We start from the raw sequence: 5,846 nt of genomic DNA on the forward strand, positions 1-5,846 counted from the left end.
TGCATGTGGTACCACCATACAACGAGACCTTCAGAGGTGGTAGTCAAGACTGCTGTACACACCACTACCTCTAATAACCAGGCATCAACGCACTGTTGATCCAGACTGTCCCACTCCTCAACGGGGATTAGGCGTAGATGCCTCAGAGTGGTTCGTGGGTAACGTCGTCCATAAACAGCCCTTTTCAATCTATCCCAGGCATGTTCGATCGGGTTCATGCTGGCCACTCTAGTCGAGCGATGTCGTTTTCCTGAAGAAAGTCATTCACAAGATGTGCACGATGGGGGCGCGCATTGTCGTCCATGAATATGAATGCCTCCCCAGTATGCTGCAGATATGGTTGCACTGTTGGTCAGAGGATGGCATTCACGTATCGTACAGACATTATAGTGCCTTCCATGACCATCAGCAGCGTACATCGGCCCCACATAATGCTACCCCAAAACAGCAGGGAACCTCCACCTTGCTGCAATCGCTGGACATTGTGTCTAAGGCGTTCAGCCTGACCGGGTTGCCTCCAAACACGTCTCCGAAGATTGTCTGGTTGAAGGCATATGTGACACTCATCGGTGAAGCGAACATGATGCCAATCCTTAGCTGTCCATTCGGCTTGTTGTCAATCCTTAGCTGTCCATTCGGCTTGTTGTTGGGCCCATCTGTACTGTGCTGCATGGTGTCGTGGTTGCAAAGATGGACCTCACCACGGACATCGGAAGTGAAGTTGGGCATCATGTAGCTTACTGCACGCAGTTTGAGTCGTAACACGACGTCCTGTGGCTGCACGAAAAGCATTATTCAACAAGATTGGGTTTGCTGTCAGGATTCCTCCAAGCCACAATCCATAGGTAGCGGTCATCCACAGCAGTAGTAGCCCCTGGGCGGCCTAAGCGAGACATGTCGTCGACAGTTCCTGTCTCTCTGTATCTCCTCCATGGCCGAACAACATCACTTTCATTCACTCCGAGACACCTGGACACTTGCCTTGTTGAGAGCCCTTCCTGGCACAAAGTATCATTGCAGATGCAGTCGAACCGCGGTATTGACCATCTAGGGATGGTTGAGCTACAGACAGCACGAACGGTGTACCTTCTTTCTGGTGGAATGACTGGAACTGATCAGCTGTTGGACTCCCTCTGTCCAACAGGCGCTGCTCATGCATGGTTGTTTACATCTTTGGGAGATTTAGTGACATCTCTGAACAGTCAAAGGAGTGTGTCTGTGATACTACATCCACAGTCAACGTCTATCTTCAGGCGTTCTGGGAACCGGGGTGATGCAAAACTTTATTTGAAGTGTTTATATACCAACGTATACCAAACAGCGTCTTATACTGATGCAGTTAGATTATCTACATATTTCTAGAATTTCAGTCATAGTGCGTAATTTACAATTATGATTGCCCAATTTTCCCTATGTGGGTGGGAGTCACAGAGCATTCTTGCATTCCTAGGAGAAAGTTTGAGAATGGAGGATCTCCCCACACTGTGTTTGAAAAAGCCTTACTGCAACACTGCAACGGATTTAATTTGCAGCTGACTAGATGTAGGAGACTGCTATACCACTACATTCCACATCTCATGAAGGAACAGAACAAGCTGAATCCGTAGTTGCTGTTAAGGAGACTGTTCTGCACCAATCTTACTCATAGCACCCGTCCAAAAGCAGAAGATCTCTCCAGATGTGCACATGTCGAGGAAGTTAGCGCTCCTTATCAGTGTATAGCGTGTATGAAAGTGTTGTTGTGATGTATCAGAGGTTTAAGAAGGAACATTTTGTTCATGCAAGGTGGACCTCCAGACGGACAGAGTTTGAAGCATTTTACGTAAATCAACTGCGCTATTTATTCTAAAGTATTGTTCTAGCGTCTGTGGTCAGTACCAATAAGGTATTGGCAAGAGAGAAATGATTGCAGAACATAAACACATGCACTCCTAAGGCTACATGGGGCTCCACTTAAACATGTTATAATACACTCCTGGAAATTGAAATAAGAACACCGTGAATTCATTGTCCCAGGAAGGGGAAACTTTATTGACACATTCCTGGGGTCAGATACATCATATGATCACACTGACAGAACCACAGGCACATAGACACAGGCAACAGAGCATGCACAATGTCGGCACTAGTACAGTGTATATCCACCTTTCGCAGCAATGCAGGCTGCTATTCTCCCATGGAGACGATCGTAGAGATGCTGGATGTAGTCCTGTGGAACGGCTTGCCATGCCATTTCCACCTGGCGCCTCAGTTGGACCAGCGTTCGTGCTGGACGTGCAGACCGCGTGAGACGACGCTTCAACCAGTCCCAAACATGCTCAATGGGGGACAGATCCGGAGATCTTGCTGGCCAGGGTAGTTGACTTACACCTTCTAGAGCACGTTGGGTGGCACGGGATACATGCGGACGTGCATTGTCCTGTTGGAACAGCAAGTTCCCTTGCCGGTCTAGGAATGGTAGAACGATGGGTTCGATGACGGTTTGGATGTACCGTGCACTATTCAGTGTCCCCTCGACGATCACCAGTGGTGTACGGCCAGTGTAGGAGATCGATCCCCACACCATGATGCCGGGTGTTGGCCCTGTGTGCCTCGGTCGTGTGCAGTCCTGATTGTGGCGCTCACCTGCACGGCGCCAAACACGCATACGACCATCATTGGCACTAAGGCAGAAGCGACTCTCATCGCTGAAGACGACACGTCTCCATTCGTCCCTCCATTCACGCCTGTCGCGACACCACTGGAGGCGGGCTGCACGATGTTGGGGCGTGAGCGGAAGACGGCCTAACGGTGTGCGGGACCGTAGCCCAGCTTCATGGAGACGGTTGCGAATGGTCCTCGCCGATACCCCAGGAGCAACAGTGTCCCTAATTTGCTGGGAAGTGGCGGTGCGGTCCCCTACGGCACTGCGTAGGATCCTACGGTCTTGGCGTGCATCCGTGCGTCGCTGCGGTCCGGTCCCAGGTCGACGGGCACGTGCACCTTCCGCCGACCACTGGCGACAACATCGATGTACTGTGGAGACCTCACGCCCCACGTGTTGAGCAATTCGGCGGTACGTCCACCGGGCCTCCCGCATGCCCACTATACGCCCTCGCTCAAAGTCCGTCAACTGCACATACGGTTCACGTCCACGCTGTCGCGGCATGCTACCAGTGTTAAAGACTGCGATGAAGCTCCGTATGCCACGGCAAACTGGCTGACACTGACGGCGGCGGTGCACAAATGCTGCGCAGCTAGCGCCATTCGACGGCCAACACCGCGGTTCCTGGTGTGTCCGCTGTGCCGTGCGTGTGATCATTGCTTGTACAGCCCTCTCGCAGTGTCCGGAGCAAGCATGATGGGTCTGACACACCGGTGTCAATGTGTTCTTTTTTCCATTTCCAGGAGTGTATTAAAGCCAGGTGGTTTCCAAAATATTAGTCATGCTGAGTGCAACGCTCTTAATATTGTAATGCAGGACATGTATGCCCAACATCTGACACTTATTCACCCTGCAGCTGTTCTATCACACTCACCATGGTGACAAACTTGAATAAGGTAAAACTACTTCCTTCTACACAAAATTAAAAAAAAAAATAGAGTCTTAGTGATACATGCACAACATAACTTTCCAGAGATGCATAAAGCCCACTGTTAACATCCGATTATGGTTCATGCTCACATCAGTCCTGCAGAATGATCGTCAGCAACCTATGAGGAACAGACAAATGCATAGCAGTGGTGTTTGACACGTGAAATTACACGGCATGGTTTTTAACTCTGCGAACAGAACTCAGTTCCTCCCTCACATAACATCTGTCAAGCAAATGTGCACACAGGTATTGCAGAACCTCACAAACACCTGCCACTAACGTAGAGTCACAGTAGTTATGAAACTGAGGATTCCGTTGATGTCCAAGATGCAGAAGGGGAGTGGAATATGTCGCATAAATCTTAGTTTGTCTAGAGAAGGGTGCTGAAACAGGTTCTCCACCAATGGACATGTTTCATTACGCATGTGTAAAAAATCCACTGCTGACTGTCATATGGAGAGGTTCGCCATTAACGACTGCAGGTAAGCAGTGCTCTAAGTCACAAACAGAACATACAGAACATATATGAGTCGAATGCAGGTTGTGGCACAGCTAATACAACCTAAGATAACAACCAAAATAAATGGTTAAATGCGCGATAAATGACCTGCAGCAGTGTCGGTTAGACGGTCAGCAAGAGCAGCACCGCTAGTTCCTGCTACTAATAAGGCGAGTACACCGTTCGCTTGTTGCATATTTTTACGAGCTTCAAACAGGAGCGAATGCAGTTATGGATAGGAACTGTAATTGTTGTGTGCAGATGCGAGCTGAGTTGGCAACCCTTCGCTCAGAGCTCGAGGCTGCTTTGGCTTCCGTCACACAGCTCGAGGCTGCTGCCAAGGTGTGTCACTGTGGGGGATTGAATGCGGGGATGCAAGGGACATCTAGCACGTCCTACGTGTCCACCAATCGGTACATTTCTGAGGCCACCTCGCGTACTGCCTGCACTGAGGTTGACCCCTCACCCTTGGTCGAGTTGGAGATCATTCCAAAGTCTGGCAAGCAGAAAAAAACTTTCCGAGGGGCAGATCGTAGGGCCTCCCTGGTTCGTTGGACGAAGAGGTTATGGGCGTTAACTGTGGCTGACGATGTCTCTGAGCTGGATGCTGTCTTCCACCCTGTTCCAGAGGAAGCTTCTCGGCCCGCAAGGTCTGGGCATTCACAGAGGGTGGGTCTGCTGGTAGTTGGGAGCTCCAACGTTAGGAGCGTAATGAGGCCCCTTAGGAACATGGCTGCCAAGGAGGGGAAGGAAGCCAGTGTGCACTCTGTGTGCATTCTGGGGGGAGCCATTCCGGATGTGGAATGGATGCTTCTGGATGTCATGAAGAGTACAGGGTGCAGCCAACTGCAGGTGGTGGCTCATGTCAGTACCGATGACGTGTGCCGCCTTGGATCAGAGCAGATTCTGTCTAGTTTCGGGCGGATAGCGAAAATGGTAAAGTCTGACAGTCTTGCTTCCGAGATTTAGGCGGAGCTCACCATATGCAGCATCGTCGATAGAACCAACTGTGGTCCTTTGGTGCAGAGCCGAGTGGAGGGTCTGAATCAGAGGCTCAGGCGGTTCTGTGACCGTGTAGGCTGCAGATTCCTTGACTTGCGCCATAAGGTGGTGGGTTTCCAGGTTCCGCGTAATAGGTCAGGAGTCCACAACACACAGGAGGCGGCTACACGGGCAGTGGGGGCTGTGTGGAAGGGACTGGGTGGTTTTTTAGGTTAGAGGGTCGCAGGGAACCACAGAAGGGACGTCAGTCTAAAAGTGGGCAGGTAAAACACGGTGAGGTAGTTGTAGAAACGATTGGTATTGTAGGTGTAAATTGTCATAGCTGTGTTGGGAAAGAATCAGAGCTCCAAGCCCTAATAGAAAGCACTGAAGCCCAAATAGTTGGAGGTACAGAGAGCTGACTAAAGCCGGAAATAAGTTCAGCTGAAATTTTTTCAAACGATCTAACAGTGTTCAGAAAGGATAGATTAAATACAGTTGGTGGTGGAGTATTTATTACTGTCAGAGGTAGTTTGCCTTGCAGCGAAATTGAAGTAGATGGTTCGTGTGAAATAGTATGGGTAGAGGTTATACCTGACAATCGGACTAAACTAGTAATTGGATGGCTTTATCGACCCCCCCCCCCCCCCCGACTTAGAAGATACAGTTGCTGAACAGTTCAAAGAAAACTTGAGTTTCGTTTCAAATAAGTACCCCGCTCATACAATTATAGTCAGTGGTGACTTTAATCTATCCTCGATATGCTCGAAAAATTATACGTTTGAAGTCGG

This window comes from Schistocerca cancellata, chromosome 5, assembly GCF_023864275.1.
Source record: "Schistocerca cancellata isolate TAMUIC-IGC-003103 chromosome 5, iqSchCanc2.1, whole genome shotgun sequence".
In the NCBI taxonomy this organism is placed as follows: Eukaryota; Metazoa; Arthropoda; class Insecta; order Orthoptera; family Acrididae; genus Schistocerca; species Schistocerca cancellata.